The sequence below is a fragment of the Myotis nattereri genome (assembly GCF_964212035.1).
Source record: "Myotis nattereri genome assembly, chromosome: 12".
NCBI classification, from domain to species: Eukaryota; Metazoa; Chordata; class Mammalia; order Chiroptera; family Vespertilionidae; genus Myotis; species Myotis nattereri.
In genome coordinates, this window is record NC_138087.1 from 38,991,039 (window position 1) to 39,013,257 (window position 22,219).

Below are 22,219 nucleotides of genomic sequence, written 5' to 3' on the forward strand. Positions count from 1 at the left end.
CCAGCCAGTGTGGCTCAGTGGTTGAGCATCAACCCATGAACCAAGAAGTTCCCAGTTCAATTCCTGGTCAGGGCACATGCCCAGATTGTGGGCTGGGTCCCCAGAGGGGGGCATGCAGGAGGCAGCCAATCGATGTATCTCTCTCATTGACGTTTCTCTCTCATTGACGTTTCTCTCTCTCTTTCTCTTTTAATTCTTTTTTTTTTTTTAAGGATTAAGAGAGAAAAGGTGCAGTAGAAAAGAAAAGCAAAGCTAGAGGAAAGGAAGATGGTACAGGGAAGCCATTAGGATGAGGGTTTCAAGCCTTTGCTAACCTGAAGAGCAAAACTGAAATGAGAGAAGACTGAGTCCCCTGAAAGGAGCACCTCATTTCAGATGTGTATGGGGAATTAGAGGCACACAGGGAGGCAGCGAAGCCGTGGCTTTCCGTGTCTGCTTGGAAATCCAGTTTCCGGGAAGAGAAGACAGTGTGATGGAAGATGGTCACTCGGGGGCTGGAAGAACGCCGCCTCTCCTTCCTGGTTCACGTCTGTGGAGGCAATGATGTCTTTCCTTTTTTTCTTTCATAATTGACATTTTATCAATTGTTTTGAGGAGAAGTACACAGACATTTCCATTTGTACACAATTCTTAACATACGTACCAAAAACTTAAAGTTACGTCGTTGTGATTTTTTTCTAAATAGTTATTCTGGTGAATTTTCAGCTTAAAATGTGGAGGCTAAATTTCCTTAACGAAGTATCAAGTGCCTAGATCTTCAAATGTTGATATGCTATAACATCAAAGTCCCACTAATTTGCAATGTAATGTCATATAAGCTACATGATGAAATCTTCAATCTTTCACAGCACATTAACAAAGTTACCAGGGAAAGGACTGCCTCACCAAAGATGTTGCAGATGCACAAAATTCTGACAGGGAGAGCCAAGATCGAGGAGGGGTTTTCTTTAGGAAACAATACTACCAACATGGGAATAGACGTAATTTAAAATGTTCAAGATATATTAAATGCACAACCCATGCCATATTGCCATTTAGTATGCTTTGTATTCTAGGATATAACAATGACCCCCACCTATGGAAGGTTAAGATAATCAAAGCCTCCCATATTCAACAGCCCACTATTTTCTGGTTATACAAAAAAAAAAAAAAAAAAAAAAAACCCCACACAAAAAAACCCAATCAGCAAATGATTTCCTCTTTTAAAAAAGCATTTACACTACAAAATAGTTGATAAAAATATTCCTCTGGATTGTTTAGGAAGGGAGACAGGGACCACTGATAAGACATGGTATTTTATGTCTTATAATATGATTAATATGATAGTAATCAGACTTGGCTGCTTTCTCTTCTGCTTCACCTGAAGCTAGATTCTCCTCATTTTTAGTTTCTCCATTTCCCGCAGGTAGATCTTTAAGTTCTTGGCCAGCCACTTCAGCCTGTTTTTTCCCTATTCCCTTTGTTTGTACTTTTTTTGTCTGCAGATTTATCCTTTCCTGCTGCCTTTTTTCTTTCTTTCTTTCTTCATTTCCACTTCTGCAGGAGCAGGTATAGCTGACAACCCATGGATCTCTTCACCGCGCCCTCGGTGGTGTGGTGCTGACCATCCTCTTGGGGAGGGTGGCTGCGGGGCCAGGCAGTGCTTGCTGGGTGCCTTTGCGAGCCTGGGCTGCCTGGCCCCTGCTCCTTCTCCCACCACCCAAGCTGCTTGGAGCCGCCACAATGCACGCCTTTCATGTGGATTCTTGAGGATTGTGTCTAGTTGAACAGATACAGGTGACCTATTAGAAGTGCCCATAGCTGTCCAATGCTCCACAAATTCCCCCGGCAACTCCTTTCTGGATACATATGGGACTTCAGTTTGCCCTGGAGACGTCACTAAAGAAAAAGTTAAATACACAAACTCAACCTCCCTCACGTCATTGAAAGGTCCAGAAAGGTTTTATAACTAGCCCAAGGTGCCATCGCTTAGAAGAATGTAGCTAATAGGGTATAACCACCACCCCAAAACTTAGTAGGCGAGATAGTCTCCCCAAAATGGCTGTGACAGGCCCTTTGATTCTTAGACACACATGCTTTGCCTCAAACCAAATGTGTGAGTCTATTTCCTCTCCTCTTAAGTCTGGTTGGTCTTGTGACTGCTTTGTCCAATAGAATGAAGTGCGTGTTCTAGAACTCCCAAGCTCAGTCCTTAAGAAGACTGGCAGTGTCCATTCCCCCCTGGAAGCCAGCTGCCAGGGAAGAAGTCTGGCCGTCCTGCTGAAAGGACCACGTGCTGTAAGGAAGCCCGGCCCTGTGACCTGGAAAGGCAGAGGTCATGTGGTGGCAGACTGAGGTGCCTGGTGTGTGAATGAAGACTTCTCAGACCTTCCTGCTCAGCTGCCAAGTGAGTGACTCTGGCCAATGCCCACCTGGGTCCAGCTGACTCAGAGAATGATGAAAAATAGTAAATGGTGGGGGTCTCAGCTACTAGTTTTGGGGTGGTGGTTACGCAGCGATGGATAACTGAAGTGGTGACTTGAAAAAGTAACAATGTATTATTTCCAGTGAGTATGTCAGTTGGGTGGGCGGTTCTGCTGATCTGGACCAAGCCTGGCCGATCTCATTTGGGCTTGCTTGTACCTCTGCAGTCACCTGAGGGCTGTCTGGTCAAGGATGGCCTCAGCAGTGATGACTCAGCTCTGCCCCATGGGGCCTTTCATCCTCCAGTGGGCTTGTTCTCATGGTGATGGCAGGATTCTAAGGACAGAAGCAGAAATGCACAAACATTTTTTTTTAAAAAAGGACTTTCTCTTTTTTTATATCTTTTAAAAATATATATATATTTTTATTGATTTCAGAGAGGAAGGGAGAGGGGGAGAGAGAGAGAGAGAGAGAGAGAGAGAGAGAGAGAGAGAGAGAGAAACATCAATGATGAGAGGGAATCATTGATCAGCTGCCCTGCACTCCCCACACAACCTGCAACCCGGCCATACGCCCTGACCAGGAATTGAACCGTGACCACCTAGTTCACAGGTCGATGCTTAACAACTGAGCCCTGCCGGCCAGGCTGGACTTTGTTTTAAAAAATGTAGTTTTATGTTCACAGCATAAAGGGACTACAAAGTCAGAGGAAAAAGACCTGGATAAGGGAGGTCATTACTTAGGGCCATTAATGCTACCAAATCTACTACCAGGAATCTAGGCTTATTCCTTATCGGGGAGTATTGAATAGCATTATTAACATTTTGGACTAAGATCTGGAAACACGGGAGAAATTATATTTGAAATTAAGTAAAACAATTAGGTGAGCATTTTCTGATTGTTAAAATGTTTCCAGATTTTCTTGCCAAGTCATTACTGCTAGTGATATTGATCTTGGTTTACTTCCAATAGAGGGTGACTTTCCCAGATTCTTGTTAATAGATTTAGAGAGAATAGGGAAGAAATATCAGGTTTCACACTATGTGGTTCCTTGTTCCATTAATTAATTCACTGTAATGATGATTTTAAGACTCTTGGAATAGTTGCTTAGAGTCAGTTTCATAGAGTTAGCTCTCTAAGTAGCCAGTGGTCGGTCTGCGTGGTGACGTCTCTCTGGAAACTGAAGGCTGTTGGCATCTACCTGTGCTTTACAGAAAGGACGCACTCAGGCTCTTCATGGGAAACAAGGGCTGTGTGCACACATGTACGTGTGCATTTGGACATAATGTGCGTGACCATCTCTGATCCACTGTGATTTAAATTTCACTTTACCTGTGTTCACCTCTCCTGCATTCCCAGGAGACACTGAGAACTGACGTTGCATTTTCACCTTCCTCTCCGGGAGGCAGATTCATTTTCCTCTCCTGGGATTTCAGAGCAGAGTCTGAGGAGAGAGAAGGGGAGCCTGGGATTACCACTCCCAGAGCCCCGCCTGCCTGCTGCTTACAGCGGTGTGCTGCTGCCCCCACACAGTGATTCACACCAGGCCCATCAAGGTTCTTTTGATCTGCTCCTCTTTCCTCCACTGCCCCCTCTATTGAGTCCTAATTGAATTTTATTAATCCGGCGTTTATTTCTTGCTCAGGAATTAGGAATCAAGGAACCTGGGTTTTGGCCCTTGAGTCACTTAATATCTTTGGGTGTTCGTTTTCTCTTCTGCAAAATCAGCCACCTGGACTAGAAGTGTGTGGCTGCTCTGAGCATTGAAGGTTTAGGATGCCAGGATAAAGCCAGACACACTTTACAGGTCTTAACCAAGTGATGCCCTGAAATGTCAGACATATTGGAAGAAGTAAGCTGGAAAAAGTCTAAGAATACGGGTTATTTGTGTTGCCAAGGAATTATTGATCTCCATTCCAAGCTGATATTAAACCATAACACACTTCCTTAATGTGTGTGTGTGTGGGGGGGGGAGTGGGGGGAAGTATAAAAAGATTTCAGAACTGAAAAGAGGGTTTCACTTGCTGAGAATTTGGGGAGTATCCTTTTAAACAGAAAGATGGTAGCTCACCAAGTCAGCGATTGTGATGATAAGGACTATGAATGGCTGGGCATTCCTCAGGTAGAATGTATCCATCCCATGTTTCCCACCAGCGGTTTGTAGTTGTTGTTTTAGGGAGGAAGGGAGAGGGAGAGAGAAACGTTGGTGTGATGTGTAAAGAGAACATAGATGATCCTTTGCCTCCCTCACGCGCTTGATGGGAATCGAACCCACAGCCTGGGTTTGTGTCCTGACCAGAATCGAACCCGCGACCCGTGGGGACGGTGCTCCAACGTGAGCCACACCAAGCCAGAGTGAAGTGGAAGGAAGTAATGAGGGCTAGAAATACCCCTTGCTTTCGGTTCATCTGGGAGGGATCCGCTACCTTCTCGGTTCCTATTGAGCACATTTAGCTACAGCTGCCATGACGGCATTTTTTCCCCTGGGAGAGTTCTTTAGATCTGCCCTTTCTGTAGCTAGACTGACAGCAGATGCCCCCACGCCCACGCAGCGCTCTCAGTCGGATTGGATCCCCAACCCCACCACAGCCCACATGCGCTTCACGCCCCTCCAGCCTCCTCTCCTCTCCTCTCCGCTAGGACCCCCTCGCCAACTCTTCCCTACCTGTCAAGTAGGTCTTATTTCCTGGGCACACCTGCTGTCCTTAGAAGGGGAGACACCGTCGCCTTGGCATCCTAGCCTGTCCCTTCCAAGCCGAGTCCGGCGGGTAGGCGACCAGGCGTTGCCGAGTTCAACGGCCTGGGGCAGGGGGGAGCCCTATCCCGAACAGCCTGTTCAGCCCGGACGCAGCATTCTGAGAGCCGCGGGGAAGGTCCCGGGTAGCTCTGGAGACTTGGAGGGATCGGCCAAACCCAGGGGCTCCTGCTGCCCCTGCTCTCCGTCCTGGGGTCTCCGTCCTGGGCACCCGGGACACAGAGCCGCGTCCCTATGAAAGCACTCGGCACCCAGTCGGACTGCGGCGGAGGCTCCCGCCGCCGCAGCTGCTGCAAACCGGTCTGGTTTCCCTGCAGGGCGTGCGGGATGGAGCAAGGGGGTGGAGAGAAAAGGGGAAGAGCTTGGGCGGCCGGCGGGCGGGGCCTGCAGCCTCCCTGAGCCGCGGCAGTCTCCGCGCGGCTCGCTCGCTCCGCGCCTGGCTCCGACTCGGGCGCGTCCTGCGCCGGGACCCGCGCCCCAGCCCGGGGGCGCCGCTGCTCTTCGGACCCGGCCGGGGAGTGCGCGGCGGCGAGGCGGCGCGGGCAGGGGAGCTGTTCCGAGAGGCTGGGGCTTCGGTGCCCGCTCGCCGCCGAGTCTGACCAGAGGACTGACTGGCGGGGGAGGAAGGGGAAAGCGGGGACACACACTCGCCGCGGCGCGCGCGCATTGCACACTTGCAGCCGCGCGCCCCCGCCGAGGCGCGTCCGGGGCGAGTTTGGCCCCGCGGCTCGGGCCCCAGCACCTGCGAGCTCTGCGTGCAGCGCCCCGGCCCCGCCCCCGGCCCCGGCCCGCCGAACCCCCCAGCCCCTCGCGCCCCTCGGCCGCACTGCTCTCCCCTCGCCGGGGAAAAGCAACAACATCCCCATAACTTGCAGACTGTGGCGCAACTGGTCTCGACAGCGGAGGCGCCCGAATGCTGCCCGAGTGAGGTAAGTTTCCTGCGCGTCCGCGGCCCCTCCTCCCTGGACCCTCCTCGGGGGCTCGGGTTCGGGGACTCCGTGCCTCTGACGAGTCCCGGCGGCCTCTCCACGCTCCCACTTGGTCCGCGTTGTGCTGGGGGTAGGGTGAAGGCAGTGCGCGTGGCTACCGAAGCGGGACCTTCATTCCACGGGGTCCACGGCGGCGCGCTCCCCGAGGGTACCCACCCGCTAGCCACCCCGGTGACACGGGGCTGCGGTGGCACTCGGGGATCATGCTGGGTTCACCTAAGCAGAGCCCCGTCCCTTTTTCGGGATGACGAGCTGAGTCTGGCAGTAGCAGGAGGCATCTCCCACCACCCTAACTAGCGGCGAACTTGGTAGGCGCCCGGGGATCTCCAGAGGGGCTTTCAAGTCGCTGTTTGGTCGTTTCTGGCACCGGAGCCGGATTGAACAGGTGCGGTACGGTTCCAGCCGAAACGCTGCACCAGACGAATGCGTTTCCCTGGCTTCTCTCCCCCAGGCCCCCAGCCCCGCCAACAGCTGGGACCAGGGGTGAGGGGGGCGGGGGGCAGGTGAGAGTGTGGGGGCAACAGAGAGGGAGAATGGCTGGGTTTGATTTGCCAGGCCAGTGCCAGGAGTTGCCAGACCTGAAGACAACAAATGTCTGCTTATCGCTCATCTATGCAGATGAGCCTGTTGTCATTTCTTATCCTCCCTCCCTCCCCCCAGTTTACCTGTCTCATTTGCCCAGCGTGGTTGGGTAGAAACCTGTTCCAGAGAAGTTGTTCGAGTAGGCTGATGCATTCTCTCCTTTTCTACTGGAGATCAGGGCTCTCCACAAAGCCATGTGAGTTATCCTCATGCTTTCTGAGCAGAGGGTTGCAGACCAAAAATACAAAGCCCCTCTCCCTCCCCACGCTTCTGTGACATTCTCAGCCTGCTGGAGGCCCTAGCTGTATGGTGAGTGACTCTTGAGGGAGGCCTTGGGCCTTTGGATGAGTTAGTCTCCTGCGAAGGAGACGCTGTCCCCTGACCAGCATTGCCGAGGGTAGGTTTGGGGAGCCCTTGTTGCCCCTCTGGTGAAGATCATCCACCCCCTTGCCCCAGCTGGTTTGGCTCAGTGGATAGAGCGTCGGCCTGTGGACTGAAGGGTCCTGGGTTTGATTCCAGTCAAGGGCACATGCCTGGGTTGTGGGCTCCGTCCCCAGTGGGGGGCGTGCAAGAGGCAGCCAATCAATGATTCGCATCATTGATCTCTCTCTCTCTCTCTCTCTCTCTCTCTCTCTCTCTCTCTCTGCCTTCCTCTCAGAAGTCAATTATATATATATATATATATATATATATATATATATATATGAATGATCATCCACCCTGGCTTCTCTCCTGTTCTTTGGAAAGGCTGGCGTTCTGCAGTCCAGTGGGGAAAAGTGGAAGGGTGGATTTCATTACCTCTCTAATGTGAAGTAGAGTAGTGTTCCTGGAAGCTTTTGTCAGAGCATTTCCAGCTGAAAGGAGGCCCTGGGGCAAAAAACTTTCTCATCCCACTTCATGCCGGTTGAGTAAGCATCGGACAAGGTCTGGAGCTGAGGGAAGTGGTTCTGTACAGAGTAATGTGAGTGGAGACTGACAGGGACTGATGGGAAAGCTGGTAAGTCTGAGACTGATGCATAATGATGTCTTACTTAAGCAGGAAACTATTAAGAACTGAATGATTGAACCGTGTTACATTTTTGTCCACATGAAGGCTAGAGGGATTTAATAATAACACCTTAAGTCTGCATCAGTGCCTTACTGCTTGCAAATGCTTTTCAGTGTTCTCATTTAATTCTGACCCCTTCTGAGAGAAGCAGGGCAAAGACTGTTAACCACATAGTCACAGGAGGAGCGGGAGGCTCACAGGTACTGGGTCTTCACAAGGTAACAAGTGACTGGAAGTGGAGTCAGTCACAGCAAGGTTTTCTAAAATACCCACATGACCCCCACTCGCACCAGCCGGTTCTGGTTTTGTGCTTGTGTGACATTTTTTTACAGCGGCCAGAGCTTCTGCATTTATTTTGGTCTGCACAGTCTCACTGTGAATTATCGTTCACACTTGACAGATGAGGAGGCTTACACAGGTGATGGGTGTTGTCCGTGGTTCTCTATCTAATTCAGTGAAGTTTGTAAGACTAGAACTTGAGCTCCCGATGCCTACTCCATTGCTTTGTAGATTATGCCATTGTTCTACTTCCTGTAGCTCTTAGGACACATCACAGATGCTGCAGTATCCTAGGGACTGTGATGCGTGCCTGCTGGTGACCAGGGTGCTAGTTCTGGCACTGTGTTTGTCTGTGTGACCTGGGCCAAATCATATCACTTCTGAGCCTTCAGTCCCCACATATAAAACATGAGGTCTGTATTGAATTATCCTTCTCTTTCTAGTTTTAGCATTCTATAATGCTTATCAGTGTGTTTGTAATCCAATGGTATCATTTTGTATTGGGGGGGAGGCCTTTTAACTGTATTAACTAAGGATTTAACTAGTTCTCTACTTCATCTGTAATTTACTCCTCCCTCCCTTTCATCACATACCACTTAATGAAGGGGAAGAAAAATTCCAAGTGTACTTCAGCTCTAGTTCATCTATAGTTTCATTTTACTATTTGATTTGAAAATATTCTGAGGGGCTGAACTCCTCTAAAATACATGTGAGGATTTACTTGAATCCCGCCCCCCCCCCCCAAAAAAAAAAAAATTCCAGTCAGTCAACTCAGTCCCTTTAGTTGTTTATTTTTTTTTTTTTAGCTTTGGGGTTTACATACCATAAATACTCAATAAATAGCCGTTGAATGACGGAGGTGAGTGAAGTAACTTTAAAATAATCTCAAGCATCTCATCCCAACACCTGCTGACCCAGAAGATAATGTACCTACACAAGGTGTGGCCCCTGAAGCTAGCAGGGATAGGTGCCCACTGTTGCTCTCCTTCCTGAATACATCACATAAGAGTTATTCTTACTCCATGTAGACAATAGATTCACGTCCTCTATGCCATGCTCTTTGCTTGCCTCCCCCCACTTAGTTGTCAGTAATGTGTAGCCTATGAAAGAGTATTTCTTGCGAGGGAGAAACCAACCACTCTTTTTTATATTTGAGTCAATTTCAGCAGATGCTAATACCAGCTCGTGGCTTCAGAGGGGGAACCTAATTAATCAAACCAAACTAGCATCTGTTCCCTTTAAGAATCCTCTTCTCTTTCCACCTCTCCTTACTGAAAAGTGGTGTTTAGAAGAATGATGGCAAAGAAATAGAATGGGCCTTAAATATTATTAACAGAACCAGTCGTTGGGGATTGAGGTGATTTCTTCCTGATAGAGAATTCAAGTATTAACTAACTAGTTCAGACCCTGGCACCTTTTATGGGTAAGACGGCTGCGGCTTAGAGAGGTGAGATGGCTTGCTCAGTCACACAGATGTTTAGCAGGAGGATCAGGGCTAATGTGGAATTCGTAAGAAGGTTCATATTCAAGATTGTGCCTGGGGTTTTTATGGTGAAGGTGCATTTCTTACTTTTAAGAAGACAAAGTTGTCTGTTTTTATCTGTTCACTGTGTTTCTCTTGGCTAGGTGGATCAACAGACTCAGAATTAATACTTTGTTCCAACCAGTGCTTGGAGACAGGGAACTATTTGAAGAGAAATACAAATGGATGCTGGTTTTCCAAGCTTCTCTTCCTGGTAAATACAGCCAGAAGCCAAAGGTGGCCCTGTCATACAGCTGATAAAGTCATAAATGTGTATACATTTGCATTTGCATTTTTGCTTGCACTTCTGTTAAATGGTGAGTCAGAATATTTAATATCCTGGAAAAGTCATTTTTCCCCCTGTGGCTGGAGCCCTCATTAGTTACTCTGTAAAACACCACGTTCTAGATGTATTTGTTGCAGAAACATGTTCTCTTTGTATCAAGTACATTAACTGGAGTTGGAAGGAATCCTTTTATTTTTGTAGAGGCTGCCCAGTTCGAAGCGTACATTGTGTAGCTCGGCTGTTCAGTTGTGGCTGGATTTGGCGATTCTTCTAAATGGAAGGGAAATCTAACCTTTTGTTCAGTATTTTTCTTTTCAAAAATAAACTTTAATCTATTGATAAAATTTTTGAAGGGTACTGTATAGTAAACAATTAGCTGCTTTATTCAGTCAGGTCCCTTCCAGTAACAAGATTTGGCCAGGAAAAACAGGCTTGAGTCTGTGTGTCCCATTCTCAATTGTATTTACTCCTGCCCGACTTCAGAGGAGTGTAAAGGAGACCGTGATGTAAGAAAGCACAAGAATCCGATCCAGACTAGATTACTCTTGGGAAGAGTTGAAACACAGGTAACAGCTGGGACATGGTTACATGTTTAGTTAGCTGGAAAGCTGGAAGTACCTTGGTATTATCATTTAAGTTAAGACAGCTGCATATTTGAATGGAAAACAACATGAAATGTCTTCTGATAGACCAGCGGTTCTCAACCTGTGGGTCGCGACCCCTTTGGGGGTCGAATGACCCTTTCACAGGGGTCGCCTAAGACCATCGGAAAACACATATATAATTACGTATTGTTTTTGTGATTAATCACTATGCTTTAATTATGTTCAATTTGTAACAATGAAATTGGGGGTCACCACAACATGAGGAACTGTATTAAGGGGTCGCGGCATTAGGAAGGTTGAGAACCACTGTGATAGACGGTCTTCTGTATAGTTTGTGGGGCTGAAGAAACAATGGGTGTGCAGTTTGTTTGGGGGAGTTTACATAATAGGTGAGCAGAGAGTTCTTGAGACTTGTTTTCTGTAGGAGTTGTGGAAAGTTGGTTGTGAAATTGTAATGAAACATAAAGGATTGGGTGTGCAGTATTGCTCCCTAAAATTGGGGGGTGTGTCTTTCAGTTGAGGTTCAGACCATGGTTGGAATTCTGGGGGCTCAGGGAGGATAATTGACTTGGAACTCAAGTTCTAGGACTCAAGTCAAGGACTGTAGAAATTTCATCCATTTTGGAAGAAAAAGGTGACATTTAAATCTTTGCCATTCAGTGATGCCGAGTAAGGGGTTTGCGAACGGATACACTTATAGCTCGCAATAAAAATGTGTTTCTCTGCTTCACAGACAGGCACAAGAAATGCAGTAGACTCAACATGTTGGGTAGTGAGTTTTCAATATTTAATACACAATTTTGTCTTAAAAAAATAAAAACATGCCCACTATCAGGATCGTTGGGTCATTTCGTTGTAACAGCTGTTGATAAAGTAAGGAAACAAAACAGGAGCGATCAAAGGAAGCAATACTAGGACCAGTTTGAGGGAGTGGTAGGCACATCCTAAGTGTTCAGCTCATATTTGTCAATGTAAAAGGTTAGGCATCATGTTCTATTTATTTTTTTATTCTTGGAACTTAGCACTGTGCCTGGCAAGTGGTGGGGATTAAATATATGTATATTGAACAATTTATGCATCCAAAAGGAAATCACTCATCGCCTTGGGATGTTTCATAATTATTCTAATGATTCCATTCGTTTCTAGGCCATTTTAGAAATGTCAGGCAAGCTGATAGAGACTAGTTTCAATAGTTTATAGTAAACTTCATTTTTCATCGTAAGTGGTATTTATTCATCAGACCTCCAACCTTTTTTTAACCAACATGCCTAGGAATGATTTTTTATTTCTCTTTCTTAACAGAAGTTACAATGTAAGTATGAAATGTGTTGCTCTTTTTATTATTTATAAGCCCCACTAAACATTTTTAAAGCACCCAGGGTGACTTAATAATGAATTTGGCTTAGGGTACACAGGTAAGAATGAACTTTAAGCTTCTCTAAGTTAATCACTTTAAATGTCACCTGCTCTCTTTTAATAAAAACAGTGCTTTTGTTGATTTTAGAGAGAGAGGAAGGGAGAGAGGGAGAGAGGGAGAGAGAGATAGAAACATCGATGAAAGAAGCATCAACATCATTTGGCTGCCTCCTGCACAGCCCCTACGGGGGATGGAGCCCACAACCCAGGCATGTGCCCTGACCAGGAATGAAACCGGAGACCTCTTAGTGGGTGGGTCAATGCTCAGCCACTGAGCCACACCAGCTGGGCAAATGTCACCTGCTCTTGAGGCCTTCTCTGACCATCTATCCTAAAGAGGACCTTCTCCATAAGTTTTCTTCACTTATCACAGGGGATACTTATACGTGTATGTATTTAACTTGTTTTTCTACCACCTCTGCCCAAGAAACTCACACTCAACCCAAGATTATAAACTTGTTGAGGGCAGAAGTCGGGGTTCTCGAACACTCTTTTTCTAGTGCTTGGCACATAGTAGGTGCCTAGTGAATATTTAAATGAATGGAGGAGTGCCATCCACCCTGTCAGGATGAACTGGGCCACCATTAGGCTAGCTCAAGCTGAGCAGGGTTAGCCATGAAGACAGTTCTTAAAGGCTAATGACGGGAACTCCATGAGAATGACAGTCACATCTTCTGGGAGGAGGAAGCAATGCTTGGTTAGGTGAATGAATTCTGGCCTGAGTATGATGCAATGTCTCTAAAGAGTTATCCCTTTTCATTTACCGAAAACTAAATAATATAGAACAGATAAGGATAAATTATCAAGCATCAAACAAAACATTCCAAAACTATTAAAATGGGGTCTAAAAGTACCTAAATCATAAACATCTGTCCTTCTTAACCAAGACACCTTGGTGATCATATATAAGGCAAATCCTGTGACACTTCAGGTGAAAACTTCCCAACCTCAGCTGGCGTTTCTTTCACTGTTCGATGCATCAATAGCCCAGTACCACACAAAGAAAAGTGCATGGCCAGCAGCACCAACACTAGTTAGGAACACAGATTATCATCCCATAAACCTAGCTGAATCAGAAAGTCGGGTGGGGCTCAGCAATTTGAGCGTCGGTAGGCATGACGTGATTCTAATATACACAGTATTGGCAGGAAATGTTCAGCCTGTCTCTCAGCGTACAGAATAAGCCTCCTGAAGTACGTGGTATTCCTGGGAGAATCCGGGAGGTTGTGGAGAGGGTGCCATCTACTTGCTCTGCTAGAAATGCCAGGGGAGAAATAAAACCATTCATGGCTTTTCTCAGAGCCCCATGGATCACAAGAGAATAAATGCACACAACTGTATTGGACACCTAGGGCTTCTGATAGTACAAAAAAACTCTAGGTAGTTGCTGGCCCTGCCAAATAATAGATACTTCCAAGGCTGGGCGGTAGACCAAGGTGTGTGGATGATGGGAGTAAGACATGCTCTGTGCGTAACTGACGATTGGGTGTCACTTCAATAGGATGCCCAGTGGAAGAATGATTTCGAGAGCTAGTGGTTTTCTCGCAAGAGGAAGTGGTGGTTTACTGACAGTTCTCAGAATATTTCAAGTCAGTTTGCTATACTAGATATTGATGGACCTCCTTGGCTAGGACAGTACCAAGTGCTACGGGGTGTACAAAAAGTATGAACATGGTTCTGGCTTGGCTTTGCTGAGAACTCACACTATTCCAGGCACTTTTCAAGTGCTATTTCTTTTCATCGTTAACGTGATCCCAGATGACAGAGGAGGAAATGGAAACCAAGTCAGGTTAGGAACATGCTCATGAGCACAGAGCCAGTAAGGGATGGTCCAACCCTGGCTTTTCTCCTTTTAAAGCCCACATTCTTTTGTCTGCTTCATGCAGTTGCAGTTTGGGAAGAAAAGTTTTAAAAAAAGAAAGCATAAGTGAATTTAGAATTTCTATCTATGAGCTCTAGATTACATGATTGACATTATACGTGGCTCTCTCAAAGGCCCCTCAAATTCTACACGCCCAAGACCAGATCTTTCCTCTCCATACCTGGTCCTCTTGCAGTGTTGCCCAGCCCTGTGATAGGCACCACTAGCCATCACCCAGCATGAGGCAGAAACTTAGGAGCCATCCTTGACCTATCTTTTTCATCCACTGCATCGAATCCGTCACCCATTTCTATTGTTTTTGCATCCTGAATAGCTCCCCCATCCATCAGCGTCTCATCGTTTCTGCTGATTCTGTCCTAGACCAGCTTTTCATCTTTCTCTGGATGCTAGCCATAGCTTCCTTGGGCTCCTGAGTACACTCTGGCCCTCCTCTTATCCATCCTCCATACTGCAGCCACAACAATTGAGATGGCTGGACTCTGATGGACAGATCCGTACCTCCCACCCCCAGGCAATCCCTCATGGAAGTAGACACATTGTGGCCCCTGGGGCTTCTAGGTTGGTGGCCTTTTGAACTCTTGCACAACCTCTGAGGACTTCCTCTTCCAAATAGCATCCCACCCCAGTGCTTTTGCTCTGCTGGAGCTCCCTCAAGCCCACAGTGGTAACTCAAGTCAGCGGCTCTTACAGGCACAGGGTGAAGACCAGTGTGATCCTCGGGATCTGCCCAGCCCGCATTTTCAGAGTGCCCTGGGGATCCTCGAGGTGCACTCACTCCTTCAAACTGGAACCAAAGACTGCTTATTAGGTAAGAGAAAAGCAGTTGTTGAGAGAGGAGTTAGTTGGAGGCTAAAAGCATTACCTTTGATGTTCTAGATATCTTTAGGATGAAATTTAAAAATGGGATTGTAGGATCCTGTAGAAACCAGTTAATGTAAATTGGCCTAAGCTAAGCATGCATTTAATCTTCGCACATGGCTTTTTCAGGTACTCACTGTCACTTGAACTGTAAATAAAAGAGAAATAGCAGACTGTCATAGTTCAGGCTGCTGTAACAGAGTTCTATAGACTGAGTAGTTTATAAACAACAGAAATTTATTTTTCACAGTACTAGAGGTTGGCGATGCGAGTGCTAGCTAGTATGGTTGAGTTCTGATGAGACCTCTGTTCCATATTGCAGACTGCCAACTTTTCATTGTATCTTCAGGTGGTGGAAAGAGGGCAAGAGAGCTCTCTGGCTTCCCTTTTTAAAGGGCACTAATACCATTCATAAGGGCCCCGCTCACATGTCCAAACTACCTCCCAAAGATCTCACTTCCTAATACCATCACATTGGGGGTTAGGCTTTCAACTTTGGGGACACACATTCAGTCCATCACACAACCCTGTATGGCTATGTCAATGCCCTTTAAGAAGTACATTATACACTGTAACCCAGTATAGACATAGACATATAAATAGTTTTATTGAAAAATCAAGGTTTCATGGAATACTACTTAGCTACACTACATAAAACACGTTGGCTAGTGGGTTTTCAATACTTAATACACACATTTGTCTTTAAAAAAAAAAAAAGTAAAAACATGCCCACTATCAGGATCATTGGATCATTCAGTCATAACATCTGTTGATAAAGGAAACAAAACAGGAGTGATCAAAAGAAGCAATACTATGACCTGCTTGAGGGAGTGGTAGGCACATCCTAGGTGTTCAGCTAATATTTGTCAATGTAAAAGGTTAGGCATCATGTTCTATTTATCTTTGTATTCTTGGAACTCAGCACTGTGCCTGGCAAGTCGTGGGGATTTAATACATATGTATTGAACAGTTTTTGCATCCAAAAGGAAATCACTCAACAATATTATAATAACTGTATGTTGCCAGATGGGTACTGGAAATATAGAGGGGAATACTTCATAAAGTATATGATTGGCTGGACACTATGTTGTACACCTGAGGTGCTGACCATGACCTTTCATCCAGTGATCTTTCCACCCTGTGGGTTCATGGAGGGTTATGAGTGAACAACTCCACAAAGCTTCCCCTACAAAGTTTTAATTTCCATCAAGAAAACCTTGTGAAGTTTGGCAAGCAGGCATCTGATAGAGTCGGGGGGAAAGTAACTCCTAAGGCTGCCCTGTCTGTTACACAGGATAAATAACTACAGTGATGAAATATGGCCTTCAAGCTGGGGCATGTCTATATTTTTTCAAATAATGCTCCCCCTAAAGTTCATACTAATTTAGTTTAACAAGAACCTAAATACTAGTACTATAGGAAAAACACCTTTATGTTCAAAATATATCAAGAACAAATTGACAGCATATATATCAAGCCTGCCCAACTTAATTGGCCATTCAAGCACCACATGGAAGGAGCTTAAAACAGGGAATGCTTGGCTACTCAGAACTTTGGGGCAGGCTTTTACTTCTAGAATAAACATTCTGATTACGAAGGGTTTGCTTGCTCCTTTAAGTGTCAATATTTAATATAGCCAATTTTTGCATAGAAAATTTCCCCAAAGTTGTCACAACCTTCCCTGATTTTTTGAAAGATTATACAGAATAGTGTGTCTTTTTTTTTTGCTATGGTAAATTTATAGCATTATTATCCATCCAGGGATGCAAGGCTCTTGCCCCTGAACCAAGTGGCCCCACTTAAAATCTTACCTTCTTTTCCTGGATTATTTTTGGGGTGCTGTTTTTGTGGCTTTCAGCAGTGATAGCCCTCTTACTCATTGTTTGCTATTGAGACTCTGCTGTAACCTTGGGAGCTAGATGTTCCCATATGGTCTGAATTGTGTTTCTCAAATAGACTCATGTAATGCATTGAGATTGACTTAAAAAAAAAAAAAAGGCAAAAAAGTTTTTGAAGAAGAGCCTTAAGAGGTCTAGTTGTAAGGCAAGCAAGCAAGCTTACGATCTTTCTCATTCACTTACTCCATTGGCCAATAAAGAGCATGTTTTTCTTATGTCCCGATTTTGTGCTGTTCAGATAAATAAAGCGCTAGCTTTTTAAACAGACATTTATTCATGATTTCTTTTTCCTTTTTATGAAATATTTATGTGTTTACTACACTATGGTCTAAAATAAAGCATGCTTTCATAGACTTGTTCTTTTAACTTATACAGAGTGATAATTTATGGGTGATTGGTGACAGTTTCATTTTTAATGTTATATTCTTTGAGAGGTTGGAGATTACCAAAGGTATTTCTTTTTCCATTGGAGAAATTGCACAAAAAATTTCCCAAGTTTCCTAATGCCCATCTTCCATTAGAAAACAAACTGTAATGCCCTCAAAAAAACAAGAAAAGTGAATATGAACCATTTTCCTAATTCTTAAGGAGTGACATGTAAACCAGACTTTCCTTAGGCTTATGAATTCATTATATGGCAACAAAGAAACCCACAATAGCAGTATTGCTTTGGCAAGCTATATTGAAATGATGTCCTTTTATTGTTTTGTAGTTTAAACAGAATGGTGAAGATTTATGGGAAATGAAGTAAATGGGAAATCAGTCTCTCATAACTAAGGATTAAGAGAGAAACATAACTTTTGCTTATGGTCGTTTATAGAAAACAGAATGGAAATCCGGCTCTTAGCTTTGTGTACAGTTGGGCTTCATTATTTGGCTTTGCAGTTTCTCAGAAACTCCCTCTCCTGTGTGGCAATTTATAATGTAAACATGATGCCTCATTTCATTTTGTGCAAACTTTATATAAGGAATAGTCACTTTCTACATATGTCAGAAGACTTCTGGAAGCCTTTTGTTGTATTTCTTTTATTATTTATTTTTGCTTCTTTTTTAAAAATATATTTTATTGATTTTTTTTACAGAGAGGGAGGGAGAGTGATAGAGAGTTAGAAACATCGATCAACTGCCTCCTGCACACCCCCAACTGGGGATGTGCCCGCAACCAAGGTACCTGCCCTTGACCGGAATCGAACCTGGGACCCTTCAGTCGCAGGCCTACACTCTATCCACTCAGCCAAACCGATTAGGGTATTTTTGCTTCTTTATTGGATGCTTTATAGATGCCACGCAGGTCTAAAAGTTATACTGTTAAATAATTATTTGAAAACTGATCCGGACTAAGACCCCGATCCAGAGCTCCAAACCAGAAGCGGAAAGAAAAGGGGGAAGTGGCTGGAGGATATTCCTCCAACTTTACCAAAACCCAGAAAACCAGGATCCTAAGCTCCTTCACTGGCCAATCAGGGTGTAGGCATTGTCAGGAACCAGCAAGGCGCTAGTGAGAACAGCCAGCTGAGTCCAGACGGATAAAAGTAATTAGAAGGAGAAGAAATGGACTGGTACTGCCCAGCTGTAGATAGGGTTGCAGAGTGCAGCTAAGGCAGATCGGGGAGGAGAGGGGCTGGGAAGAGGTATTGCAGCAATGCAGGAGTGTGGCCCCAGGGGCCCTCAGATTGTGGGTTCTTCTGGTGAACTGGAGTTTCTCGCCCACCAGCTTGGACTCAAGGTCTCCTTGTAGACCAGGATGTCTGGAGGCCACGTGGGTATGGTCTGCTTCTCACACACCCACATTTTCTGGTGCTACCTGCTGAATGCATCTGAAATCATGGCTGAACAGCATATACCACCCTCGAAGTCACTGGTGGCATCTGCCAGGGTGTCGATGGTCTCAATATCCAGGTGATTGGTAGGCTTGCCCGGGAAGAGCATGTGAGGGTTCTGCCAGGCCTGCCAGGCCAAACACACTTGGCACTTCTGCCCATCAGACAGGTTCTGGATCTGGCTCACCTGCTGTTTCCAAGTAAGAACATATAGCCCAGTCATCTTTCTTAGGTCATTTTTGTTTTCTTCTCCTTGGTCTCTGGGTAGCCATTCATCATGTACTCCAAAGATGGAGGTCTAAGTCCAGCTGCTCGTGTAAATGTTGGTAACACCCCATGCGAGTTTTCACATCATCCCGTCTGTGGGTAGTAGCTCTCCAATTAGCAGATTCACAAGACTTGACATCTCTGCTCCGTTGGGCCCTACCAGAGCCACTTATGTGCCAGATCAATGCCAAATTCTAGATTGTTGTAGATACAAGGCCCATCTTTTGGATACTCAAAGCTCATATTCTGCACCATAATGACGGGTGGAGGGATTTTGCCACATGGTGGGTAATGAAATGACAGTGTCTAGTTGGTCACAACCCCCTCTATCAGTCCCAATGCCATCATTTTCTGTATTCTCCTTGCTCTGGGCCTGCTGGGCCAGCTGAGCACTGCCTAGCAGTGTAGTTCTTCATGTGCACAATCTGACCTTGCTCCCAGCGAGACCTCTTCATCTGGTTCCTCCAGCTCCAGCCCTGTCTTTATATACTGATCATAATTACGCATGTGATACTTCAGTCTCTTCTTGTGCATGTGAATGATGTTGGTACAGACACCATTCAGAAAGTCCTGGGAATGGGAGTCAAAGGCCAGAATGTACTTAAAAGTCTTTTAGTTCCTCTTCCAGCCGCACACAAGCATTGAGGCCCAGGTGGTTGGTGGCTCATCCAGGAGCACCAGGAAGGGCTGAATGAAAAGGACTCTGGTGAGGGCAACCCTCATCCTCCAGCCCCTACTGAGGTCTTTTAGTTTCTTGTGTGCATGGCAGGTGTGAAACCCAGCCCGTGTAGGATCCGTGAGGCCCTCTTCTCTGCCTTGCTAGCATCCAGGCCCTCCGGAGGCACATAGAGCTCCAGGAACTCCTCGCACTCAGCATCCTCGTGAGCCAGCTGCTCAGCCTTCTTCTTCAGCATGGCCCGCTCTGTGTCGACATTTATCACACGCAGCAAGGGTGCCTGGTCACTGGGGGCATCTCCCGGGTCAGATGGTAGATGTCTATGTGCTCAGGGATGGGCACTTCACCTTTCCCAATAGCATAGACTTTCCAATTCTACTTGAGGCAATGAGGCCATAACGACGGCCTGAGTTTAATTTCAGTTTGGTGTCACTGAGCAGCTCTTGGCCATGCAAGGTAAGGGAGAGGTTGAGAATGTGGACGTCAGTACTGATGGGGTGAGAGGCCAGGACACCACTGACACCTTGAGCAGCAGCTTTATCTCAATCCTCCTTCTCCTTGGTCAGCAAGTCCACGTCAGTGGTCTCTTGGCCATTGACCTCCTCATGTTTCTCCTCTGCCACCTGTGGTTCTTTGAGAGCATCTCTGTTTTCTTCATGTCCTTTCTGGGCTGCTGTTGTGCTTTGGCAGCTTCCTTCTTTTTGGCTGCCTTCTTCTTGGCCAGGTGGGCATGGTGATGAACCATGGGGGTAGGTTACTGTCTTTTCAGGAAGCTGGGCCTCACCACTTGGCCTCACTGGGAGAATCCTACATGGGCACCTAGCAGCTGTAGAGATGATCACCAACAGCCCCTGATGTTATATTTTTATTGGTTTCTTCATTGTCTTCCTCATTCACTGGAAAGTAAAGTCCACAAGGGGAGGGACTGTGTTCTGTTCGTGGGGATATTCCCAGCACCTAGAAAAGTGTCCAGTGCAAAGATGGCTCTCAATGAACACTTGTTGTATGAATGAACAAGTAATTTTCTTAAGCTATAGCTGTCTTTTCTTCAACTTGCTAGCTCCTCTTTCCTTTTTAAAATGTCAACAGCCTCTAGCTTGTAGCCTAATCACTGCTACAAGGCCCTTTCCCAGTGAGCAGCCTTATTTCTGGCCAAATTTTAGTATTTTCCCATCTCTTGCTTTCTGGCCCATAACATTTAGAACAGTTTAATAACTCATGCCTCACTCTCTTTTAGTCATTCATCTGCTCTTGTGATCCCAACTATTACCTCTATGAAACGTACCTCTATTATGAAATCTATACTGGCAGCTGTCACCTTTTTAAAACCCAAATACACCCCCTCCCCAAATTCTAAATTTTTATCAGATACTCTCATTTTTTTAATCTACTTTTGTAATTTTACTGGTCTTTTTATTACTTGTTTCTGTGTACTTAACAAGTCCTGAGGCATTTTTAAAAATGTTCTCCTCTATTCTCACTTATATTCCTCTTCTTACCTGGACTATGGTAGCAGCTTTCCAAACAGCTTTCACATCTCCCTCTATGACCATCTTTAATCAATTATAATACCTGCTACCAGAGGTTATAACTTTGTCCCCACTCTGCCCCCAAATCCTTGGATACTTTACAATGTCTAAAATCTAAAGCCCTGGTTTGGTTCGTAAGACTATCTGCAGTCTAGCCCTAGTTGACATTCATCATTGTCGTGTGACTATTATCCTTGTAGTTGTATAGTAGTGACAGCAACTACCATTCCTAATTCCTTACTCTGTACTGGGCACAACACATAAAAATACATGAATTCATAAAAGTTAGTGTATTTTGGAGCTGTGCAATCTGATATTGTGTAGGATGGGTGTGAATGGAAAGAGATTGGAGGGGTATCCTGGAGCCAGACCATCTTGCCAGACATGCTAAGGAGTTTGAACTTTTCTTCCATAGGCAATGAGGCAACAGCTAGAGGATTTTCATTGACGAGTGAGCTGATGTTTTATGTTAGACCAGCAACATGGACTATATAGTTTGGGAGATGAATGAGAGGAGAAAGGGATTGGAGACAAGGAGACTGGTGGTAAGAGGGATTATGAGGATCTAAATTAAGTTAGTGAGGATGAGGAAAATGAGCAGATTTGAGATTTAGGAGGGGGGTTTTGTAGGACTTGATGACCACATCCTATGAATTTTGAGGGAACGGGAGGAGTAGAAGATGATTCTCTGGCTTTTGGCTTGAGTGGCTGGAGAGCTTGGAGAATGACAATGAACTGAGAGTGTGTACAGGGAAGAGGCAGCATATACATGTGGCAGAGGCTGTGATAATGCCTCCGATTTTGCACATGCACTTGGTAAACCTGTGGGATAACTAGGCAGAATGCGGCTGTAAGGAGAGATGTCCATGATGGAGATGCTGGCTGTGTTATGGTCTGTGGGCAGTGATTCAAGCCATGAGAGGGGAAGCAGTTAAGATACCCACAGGATATCCAGGTGGAGGATCTAGAAGGAAGGTGTATGAGTATGGATGGAAGGAGACAGGTCCCTGATGGAGACAGAAAGTTATGTTCATGTTCTCTCACCAGTGATTATGGCCATGGGATTAAATGAGACTTCCCTAAAAAGGTTTGTAGACTAAGAAGAGAAAATATCTGAGAATCATTTCCCGATTGTCATTTGCAATATCATTTCTTCATATTCCACTTTTTTTCTTACCAAATCTTCTGTTTTCTTCTCTGTTTAAGGAAATGACATTAGATTTTCGTGATACCACACATTTATCACGGTTTTGGAAGGCACCTCTGATCCCCACGCTTGCCTGGAGAGCTCTCTCAGGCACACATTCCCTGTGGAAGTCTTGCTCTTACGACTCTTTTGCAGCTTTTCTTTGAAGCTGACTTTTCAGTTGCTCTCTACTTATCTCTCCCAGCAGACCGGAGTCC

The 22,219-nt window shown here is 45.5% G+C and overlaps 1 protein-coding gene, 1 long non-coding RNA gene and 1 pseudogene across 3 annotated transcripts in view; 1 reads left to right on the top strand and 2 right to left on the bottom strand.

The window, feature by feature from the left end:
* Positions 1-1,385: 1,385 nt before the first annotated feature.
* On the bottom strand, positions 1,386-5,394 carry LOC308527895. Its single transcript, XR_013996659.1, has 4 exons — positions 4,475-5,394; positions 3,736-3,847; positions 2,623-2,739; positions 1,386-1,878 (listed from the first exon to the last, which is right to left on the bottom strand). It is a non-coding gene; the product is annotated as an uncharacterized lncRNA (long non-coding RNA).
* Positions 5,395-5,537: 143 nt separating this feature from the next.
* Positions 5,538-22,219, top strand: part of PIP5K1B (phosphatidylinositol-4-phosphate 5-kinase type 1 beta) — a 281,029-nt gene continuing 264,347 nt past the window's right edge. Inside the window, exon 1 of the mRNA XM_081103450.1 lies at positions 5,538-6,087. The gene's annotated coding sequence lies outside the window, so the exon portion shown is untranslated. The remainder of the gene's footprint in view (positions 6,088-22,219) is intronic.
* Positions 18,019-22,219, bottom strand: part of LOC308527713 (ATP-binding cassette sub-family F member 2-like) — a 44,404-nt pseudogene continuing 40,203 nt past the window's right edge. Inside the window, exon 2 of the transcript in view lies at positions 18,019-20,047. The product of the transcript in view is annotated as an ATP-binding cassette sub-family F member 2-like (transcript). The remainder of the gene's footprint in view (positions 20,048-22,219) is intronic.